This window comes from Globicephala melas, chromosome 13 (genome assembly GCF_963455315.2).
Source record: "Globicephala melas chromosome 13, mGloMel1.2, whole genome shotgun sequence".
Classification (NCBI taxonomy): domain Eukaryota; kingdom Metazoa; phylum Chordata; class Mammalia; order Artiodactyla; family Delphinidae; genus Globicephala; species Globicephala melas.
The window spans coordinates 28,150,736-28,161,015 of record NC_083326.1 but is presented as its reverse complement, the minus strand read 5'-3'; positions in this window follow the sequence as shown (position 1 = coordinate 28,161,015).

The following is a 10,280-nucleotide window of genomic DNA, read 5'->3' as shown; positions in this document are numbered from 1 at the left end:
TCCAGCCTCCTCCTTGGTCTTTCTTTCTGGAAATTTAATTAGGGATTCTGCCAGCCCTTTACTAAACCCTGACTCAGGGAATTCTGATTCATTCAGAGTTGATAAATAACAGTTTAAAAATCATGTCCAAAGGAGAAAATTGAAGAAAAAAATCTAGAACATCCTCTGCAAAAACCATTTTTTCCTCTAATTCCTGCAGGGTAACAATCTGCAGGTATTTAACAGATAGATAGATAGATAGATAGATAGATAGATAGATAGATAGATAGATAGATAATAGGTGATAGATAGATAACCTACATATAAATGTAGTCATATCTATATATCTGTATATAGATTCTGTAATGTGTATACTTTTTAAGACAAAGGTATTTGCTCTCCTTATCTGCATTCTGTTTTATCTTTTAGTTGGAGGCTGTTTTAATAGCTGTCTAAACATAAGAAAAGTGAACAAATGAAAAAGCAAATAAATAAAATGTTCTCCAGGGTCAGCTAGTTTTCTCATCTTAGTACGCACGGCACTGTACATTTGATGGTACTTATTTAATGCTTCTAATTAAGTGAAATGCTTTTGCTAATTCTGAATCTTCGTTTACTGTAATTGTGGGCCTAAACACTCCCAGTAGGATTCCTTTCGAGATGGTTTTAAATTCACCGTGATTGTGCACATGGGTGGCTGTAGGAATAACCTGTTTAACTCCTCAGCCATGTAGGCTTATTGCAAAAGTTGAGACGTTTCCATGTGTGTCCCTCACGCTCCGGAGGCAGTTCTTTGACACAACAAATGAACCATCTTCTTCCCCAATAAATACTAAACACTTGCATTTCAATCCCTCTGTCGCTATACGTCTATGCAAAAATTACTGTGGGAGTTGACTAGCCTTGCTCTGGTTGCATCCCTTTTATTGCCCGAGACTAAAAGAAAAGGAACTTTCTGACCTTTGTGAAGCTCTGCGTCTCCTGACGAGAAAGTGCGCTCGTGTGCAGGAGTTCCAGTCATTTCCCTTTTACACAACTACTGAGGTTCTGCTGTTTATGTCCCTGTAGCTAAAGACCCTTCATATTTTAAAAATTACTTTACAATGAGGTTGTATGACCCATTTTGCAATTCTCCTCCAGCTTTGGGAAGTTCCTGGGTCTAGGAGTTGACTGATCACTCTCTAAGTGGGAGAATTTCTTAGTGGGACTGACACAGCATCTGAGCTGGCCAAACTCAATCTGGTGCAAGAGAAGTTTCCTCTGTGGAGGTCACTGGTTACAAAGAGGGCAGAAATAGCCAAGCAGAAAAGTTCTGGGGCAGATGTTTGTGGGTGACCCTCAAGGAATAGCATAGAGTTGGTGACTTCTGCAATCTGGGAGATTTTCTTGGAAAACCCCACCAGGGGTGACCTGTCAAAAGCCAGGAGGTCTTGTGGAGAAAGGGTGAGAGGGGAAAGAGAAGGGAGTGATGGCCCAGAGAAGCATGAAAAACAAAGACTCCATATAGATGGACCCCCATTTAAGAGAAATCAAACATAAAAGTCAACAAATAGGATATATATGCAGAAAAATGGCTGAAAGGCTATAAACAAAAATAATAGATATGATTGTCTCTTGCTGTCAAGTTTATAGGTGGTTTTGATTTCTTCCTTTGCTTCCGTTGTCTACATTTTCAACAACAAGTTCATTCATTTGATCATTTTCATAAGAAAAAAGTGTGAAAGTAATGTAAAATTCCAATATTTAAAACAGGGCAGTACTGGTAACAACAACAGCAAAAGACATAAATCAATAAAAAGAAAATAGACAATTCCAAATCTGGTCTCCTTTCATGTAGACATTGCATGCGTAATTAATTAGTAATGCAAACCAGTGGACAGCAAGGTTGTTCAATAGCTATTTCGGATCCAATTGGTTACTTTTGTGAAAAAACAGTTAGATGTCTACCTCACATCATCCTCTAAAATAATGTCCTTGCAGACTGAAAATTGAGGGTGAAAAATAATATTATACAGAAGAAGAAGAAAATATGTGATGGGCCGGTAAATAGGGAAAAGTTTTAAATGCACAATGTAGAAGAGAGTATAAAAGCAAATAAGAGAGGTCCCTGTGGCCGTAGTCAGTTTAAAATCCTTGTCATGCAATCATAAATAAGATGTAAAGGTACAAATTTTGGTCTCTATGACAGACAAAGTGTTACTATGTACATGTTTTTAAAAACTACTACAAATCATTAGAATAAGAATAAATAGCAAAATGAGTAAAAGACATTAAGAGGCAATCCAGATAAAACACAGAGTGTCTATATATTATTCCTCCATCCTTCCCCATCTTTGTCTTAGCCCTAGTTGTACAGGTAACCATGTTCCTTTCTCAATTCTGGGTTTTCTGTCATCCTGCCGTCTTCTCTTAGATGGATGTAGCTCACTCTCCAGCAGGTGCTAAAGAGGACGAGGGTGTGTAGGGGTCCCCAGTTGTGCAAATTCAAGACTTTTTCTATATCCTCATAGCCAAACAGCGGCTTGGCTACTTACAGAATCCTTTTGCTCTTTTTCCTTAATTTTCCTGAAAATATTGCTATTTTTATTTTGCTTGCATGCTGTTTTTGAGAAGTCTGGTGCCAATTTATTTCTCTTGCCCTTGGAAGGTGTTTGACCTTCCTGCTTTGAAACTCTAGGGAAAATTTTGTCTTCAAAATCTGATAGTTTTAACAGGATATGTCTCCAAGAACATAATTCTGGGTCAGTTACGCCAGGTACCTGGTGGATCTGTTTGTCTTCTGTTTATTTCTGGAACGCTCTCCTCTATTAGAGCTGTACAGATGAAACTTGCTCCATTGTTTGGTTTTGTTCTTCAGTACCTTCTGTTCTCCATTTCAACTACTTTCTCTGACACTTTTTACTTTTAGGTCATTTTATTTTGTTTGTTTTTCAGCCTTTCTTCAATATCTCTTATTACATTTTTATTTGAATCTGTTCTTTCTTGTTACTTCCTAATTTAGTCTCCATTTCTGAGACCAAGTTACTAAATTTGTATGTTTCTTTTATTTCTTGAGTTCAATCAACAATTTTTCCTTTCTCCCCATTACTCATCTATTTTTGTTTTTAATGCTTGACATTTTAGTTTGGAGTAATTGTGTTACTTTATTTTTCTCTTTTTAAAGGGAGGAAATTGGGAGAGGGAATTTTCATCCCCTGAAATGTTCTGATTTTCATTGTCTGTATCCTTCTAGTAGCAGATTTGTAATACGCATGGATGGGGCGGATTACAATTGTTTCTACGTGTGCATCTGCGGACAAGGTTTCTGTTCTTTGTGTCCAGGGTCCTAGCTCAGGAGTCCTTCCCTGTGGGCAGCAGGGGTGGGAGAGCCGAGGGAAACTGGCATGTCAGTCGGTGCCCTGCGCACCCTGTGTCTTCACGGTCCCAGGAGTCTCCCCGCCCCTCCTGTCTCTTCCTCACCTCCTCACCCAGAGGGGCCATCCCCTCACTTTCTACCCTTCCCCTTCCCCTTTCCATCCTGCCATCTGTGGTCCTCAGTCCCTCCCCCTGGTGCTTGGAGCTTCTAGGACCTTCTCTGTGTCATTTTTTTTCTCTAGATTCTCAGGGTGGTTTTAGATCAATCCGTGGCAAAGACTTTTTCTCACTTCTGGGCAGTTTCTCAGGACTACTCTGTGCCAAGCCTTTCCAGGGGAGCTCAAGGAGGAGTCTTTCTAGACAGCATCCTACAGGTAATTTGAAGAGCGGAATCATCATTTTTCCTAATGGTGCTGTATGGGTCCCTTTGTTTTTCCTCTGATTTGTACAGATTTTTGACGGGCAGTGCTGGGGAACCACCATGTCTTTGGATACTCTGATGTCCCCTGAAAATGAAAATCTGAATCTGTTACTTGAAGAGTCTTATCTACAGGTTTAATGTGACTGTCTTGGGGAGATTAAAGTTTCTCCAAAGTGAAATTAAGAAAAACTAAGAAGGGCAATTCTTTAAGAAATGTTCTATCATTTGGTGTTATAGTCACTAGTACATAAATTATGTAAACATTTTGATTATCTCAATATGATTAGTGATGTAATAGAAATGAAGGGAAGAAAAATAAATTTATGACAAGAATAAATAATAGCTTATTATATTTATAAGTTTAATAATAATTTATGAGTTACACATCTCTGTTTTATCATCCTACCAAAGATCTCCAGACACCAAGCAACGCAATGCAAATTAAATCCAGTCACCTTTTATACTGTGCCTACAATTAATTTCATAAGAATCATAACTTTACACTTGCATTGTTTTTGTAAAAGTGTATGAGGATAAGGAATATTTTTTTGACAAAGCACTAGGTACATGTACAATTCTTAACTAGTAGGCATATAAAGACTTGTACCTTGCCCTGTACTCTGCAAATGTGATGGGGATCTGAGTCCACAGCGATCATACAATTTAATGCCCAAACTAGATGTTTCTGGCCATGAAGTGAAGTGTGATTAGCAATTACGCTGAGGTCCTGTAAACTGGGACTGTCACTGCCCTGACTGAATTGCCAGGCTTATCTCATATCAGGATGAGACCCTCCATTCCCAGGATGTTGGCACAAACCAACAAATGTCTCTGCTGTTGCCCCTTGCCTGGATATCCCCGTTCATGCTTCTGGACTCGATTCTCCTGCTATTTCCTAAAGGAGATTTTCTAAATTCAGCCCCCTATTCTCTTCTTTTGTGGTATCCACCATATTTTCCAACTTAATATATTGAGTGTGGTCAGTAGTTGAAGGCCTGTCTTCTCTTCTAGTCTGTAAGTTCAGTGAGGATGGACCTCTGTTTTTCTCATTACTGTCACCGCATTGCCTAGAACATGGTAACTACTCATTCAACATTTGTGGAATGAATGAATGAATGAATGATCAAATGAATGAGTTGACACCTCTTACCAGCTCTCGGAAGAGTGATCCTGGGAAAGTAATTTAATCTCACTGAGATTCTGTGTCCTCATCTGTAGTAAGAAGATAAAAAATAGTACAATCTTCATAAAGTTATTTTGGGATTAGGTGAAATAAGGCATTGAAAGTGATTCACTGTGCGGACACACAGAGCTCAGGAACATGAAATATTATGGTGATTGATTATTCCGTTTTCAGCCCAGATTTCCTTTCTTCACGGTGCATATTTCAAACCAAGTTTGAAATTTTGACTCGAGGTAGGAAGTGTACCAAGGACATCAGGCACACAACCCAGGGGACACAGGAGCCGATCCAACTTCATCAGACCCAGGGGCTCCGCCAGGACTTCACATGGTTTCCTGAGCTCTGACTCCCTGGAAACCGTCAAGCGCCCACTGCGCTACCAGGACGGGTCCCCCATCTCCACACCGAGCATCTCTGTGGTGGTCCCTGCTCTGGCTCCGGGTTCCCCTGCAGATCTCCGGAGCCTGGGAGAGACCTGTTCCTCTGCCCTGCCACCTGGAGCATCCTTGCCGGTGGAGCTGGTCCGGGGCTTTCTCCTGACCTCTCTGCCCATTGCAGGCCCCCAGGTTTCTGATGACGATGGGATATGACTTTCCTCCTGGAGAAGGTCTTGCCCATCTGGTTGACCTTCAAGCTGCCTGATGGTTCAATTCATCCCTGCTTTCTCTCTGGAAGTTTGCTGGGTTGTGCTCATCCTTCCCCAGGGGTCTTGGGGCTCACTTTGCAGGGGAAACAACGCCCTCCCTGCTTATTTTAAAGGCGTTTGTCACCCTCCACTTTCCCTCCTTCCCTCAACGGGTCACTCAAAGTTGTGACATTTCAACCTTCAACCATGTGTCACTTCAAAACAGAAAAAGTGTTTCATCTTTTAAAATTTATGCTTCTTCTGTGTTCCTTAGAGAACTGCTTTGTAGCATTTCTGTTGCCCTTATTGTTACATAGTCATAAGGTTCCGTCTGCTTACAGGATAATTATATTACATTAATATGGTGTGAATCAATGAGAGCAGTAATTATGCTTTATCCTCTTCTGTTTTGAAATTTCCAGTTTGCTTGTTTCAAGAATAAAAGGAACTTGCCACATTTGAAACAATATTATTTCACTGCTAAACAAGAAAAAAATGCAGGAAGCCCACCCAGGGTGACAGGTTAAAACAGATTTCACTCCTCCCCTGCTTCCTTTGGAAAAAGACTTCATCTTTGTATCACTTTCCCAACTAGTACATAGACCAAAACTTGGGATATTATTTTAAAAGTGAAGAAAAAAAGCATCTCTCCATCAGAAGATAACATTTTCTTCTGTTATTATAACAATAACAAAGGACTGAGACATTTTAAAGTGATTGGCACCCATGATATCCTAACTTCCAAATCCAAAGATTCCCATCACTCTTTTGTGAACAGTTCCTTCCCTCTGATTTTATTAAGGAAACACAGGCTCTCTCTCAGGATGACCCCCAACGCTGTGTGTCTGGCCATCTTTGAGTGTAGATGTGGGTATAAAGTGGCTCAGAACCAATTTTCACTGTTGTTTTGTACACATAGTAGGTGTTCAATGAATACTCGTGGGCCAGATCTAAAGTCATGTTCAGATTTTGAATAGAAATGTTTCCATTATTTTAGGTAAGCCCTTACTTGTGTTAAAATATCTTGAGCTTGAAAATGTATTCTGAAATTTAACTGAAGCTATTATGTGTTTGGATAAGTTTTAAACATATTTTAAAGATTTTTAAAATAATAGTAATGAAATATTATATGATTTGTTTGAAGAAGTTTGTTCCTTTCGAGAAACAGCATTCGTTGATTTGACATTATGAGTAGTTTATTCATATAGAAAATCAAATCCACAGAATAATGTTTACCACATAAATAAGAAGAAATGTCCCACTTAAGTCACAGTAAAAAATGAAGCTGCAGTCCAGTTTTCTACCTTTTCCCACAACATTTGTGTTTATTATAAAGGAAATTCTCATCAACATATAGGAAAAATATCACTTGAATCATAAGCCAGAGAATGCTTGCAGGCTGCGCTCAAAGCGCACTTAGGAATGCTGCAACACTGATATCACAGAACATAGCAGGTGGTGTTTCCCTGAGGAAAATCGTGGGCTCAGTGCTATTTAAGCACTTCCATCAATGTTTCTCAATGATAGGATGGAAAGCACGTTCATTAAGTGTACAAAGAAACCAAGTTGGGAGCAGCAGATAACACCATAGAGAATGGGGACCGATTTGATCATGACCATGACGTTCAACTAAAATGGTCAAAGTGGGGCTGAGAGTCTGCAGAGGGGAGTGAAGCTGGGCTAGCCCACTTAGGTGGACATCGGGGCAGAAGAAGTTGACGACTGTGGGCCCTCATCCTTCTCTTTTCACCCGGGGGCACTGCAAGCACACTGGGGCCCAGCCACCCCCCATGCTATTGCAGTCAGGGGCGCAGGCGAGCCAGGTGACCTGCAGGTGACTCCTACCTGCCAGCCAGGTGACCTGCAGGTGACTCCTACCTGCCAGCCAGGTGGCCTGCAGGTGATTCTTTCCTGTATCTCTCTTTTGCAAACCGCTGTTTTAGGAACTTGCACGATGGACTTGTATTTTGACAGAAAAGGGCCTAGACCACATGCGGAAAAGGACACAACAAAGTAATTTGGGAATTTAATAAAGAAGTCGATTACAGGAACCTAGAAATTATAAAATTCACACGGGACAGGCTGTCCAAACCAAATGGTAGTTCCTTATAAATTTCCGACCGCCGCGTGCACAGCCTTAAAACGTGGGCGTTTGTCTCCATATTTTGCTTTTGCCTCATCGGCTTTGCGTTATTACCGTCGTTACCATTGTTACTATTTAACTTTTTGGTCAGGGGAGGTGATGATTGTTTTGCCCTGTTTACATATCAGAGAGATGCAGAGAGGCTTTCAAACTAATTTGCCTGTGTCACCGGGGGACAGCCACCCCTCCGAACAGGTGACACACCAGGACTTAAGACGATGAAAGGGGTTCAGTAGAGAGCAGCAGAAATGATTAAATACTCAGAAAATAGCACCTATGAAGGAAGATTAAAGGGTCTGTGATTACTGAGCCCGGAGCAGGGCAGCAGACCTAATAACCATCTTCAGGGTGCTGAAGGGTTATTATACAGAGGCTGGTGACCAGCTGTCCCCTCTCTACACTGAGGAGAGAGAAAGAGGAAATGGGCTTATACTTCAATGGGGAGGATTTAGATGAGATATAAAGGGCTTCCTTCCAATGAGGGCCGTTAACCAGGAGACCAGGCCCTGCTCCTCCCTGGAGAAGTACCAGCTGGGGGGTACGACGGTGGTGTGGCCCCAGGCAGGGACGCTGACCACAGAACCTTTAGATTTTGGAAGATACTATAACATCGCATAAAACTGAGGCTACACTCCTGCGTGCAATATCTTCAAGGACGTACTTCCATTTCAATTGGTTATTGTCTCAGTTCTTTGAAAGAGGCTGTGAAAGTGTGTCTGTGTAAAGGTCAAGTATTTCAAAGGACAGTTCAATGGAGAGGGTGCACTTGCTAGAAGTGACAAGAGGCTGCCAGCTGCTATGTATTCGAGCTCTATTTTCATAGATGATTGTAATAGCATTATCAAAAGAACTGAAAGCGGTTCAGAAGAAAAGAAAAATTGGAATCAACACTAGCCTCGAGTTCTTTTCAATGGAAATCATCTTTGATGTTTTAAAAAGAATGTGGTCAGTCGGTCAGTAGGTGTTTTTGTTTGTTTGTTGACTGGGAAAAAAGAGGGAAAGAAGGTAAAAAGGGAAGGGATTTTTTTCTTAAACATTCGAATTTCTACACTCGAAGCATTTCTAACCTGCAACTTTTATGTGGGTCTTGGATAACCTCCAGACACAAATATTTTGAGAATTCTTAATGGTTTCAGTGAAAACTTGCCTCTGTTAAATAAGAGAAAGAAAGGAAGACGGAAAGGAAGGAAGGAAAGAAGGAAGGAGGGAGGGAAGGAAGGAGGGAAGGGAGGGAGGGAGGGAGGGAGAGAGGGAGGAAAATTGAATTACTGGAGCATCATCGATGGAATACTTACTTCCTGGGGTATATGTGTAGTGGGGAGGGGTTAGTGGGTATCAATTCCATTGATCTAACCACAGTTTCTCATGCTTTCCCTCAGCACCTCCGTCAGTGATGATAATGTTTGTCATAAATTTATTTCAGCCACAGAATAAAAATATTCGTCTTGTTCCCCCAGTGGGATCTGCACAGTATAGCAGAACGGAGCTAGTGAAATAGAAATCAAATCCTTTTCTTTTTCTTTTTTTTTTTAGGGAGGGAGGCAGACTCCAATTAAACACCATCACCCTCATCATACAGTTTCAAAATCTGAACTTCTTTTATCAGTTGCATTTAACCTGTCTCCTGCTTATCTCTTCAGAGTCATTCCTCACTGCATCTCTTTCCGAATGCAATATTTCAGGCAAATCAAGACACTGAACGTTCCAGGGCTTCACCATGACTTCCATGCCTGCACACTTTCTATCACTTCACTCTCTCCCTTTCTGGGAACCCTCTGAACTCACTGCACTCCTGCTTGCCCCTTACTTTTCTGGGTGGTGAACGTTCCACTACAGGGCTAAGCACAGGGTAATTGATTGTCCCCATACTTTTGTGTTTCTCCCATGAGCTGTAATCCCCTCAGAGCACATCACAGTTTCATTCCCATCACCTAAAACTATGCTTAGCACTCAGCACACTCTCAAATAATGGGTGGATGGTGTGGGGGGTGGATGGCTGTAGGATGGAGGGGCTGGGGGCTGGTGGGAGGGGCATGTCTGGAGGATGGAGGGACTGGGGGCTGGTGGGAGGGGCATGTCTGGAGGATGGAGGGGCTGGTGGGTGGACAGTGGGGGTGGGTGAATGAACAGAGCTCTACTCTGTGGGCAGGACTCTGTCTGGGTCGGATATCACATCTTGAACCTTGGTTTTATTAACACCCTGGGTTAAATCACTAATTGAATGACATCCCACTCTTTTACAGGAATCAGGGTCATTGCATTGCTGTTGCTCAACTCTCTTTATTTTGGAAATTCATTCTGCTTATTTTAGGGAAAAATGTATTTTTCAATCAATTACCCCTTTCCATATGCCACCCCAGTTACGACGTCCAATGCTGACAACTTACCCTTGGGTCTTAAGTGACAACACGTGCTGCTCCTTGTAGAGAAGGATGCTTTGTTAGCTGACTGGCCACCGAGAACCAGGGCACACTTGCTGCTTCTCTCTGGTACTTAGATGTGGACACCCAACTGTAATTTTAAATTTTCATCAAGCTTGGGGAGCAGGGATTTGGGGATGTCTCTTTTTTTTTCA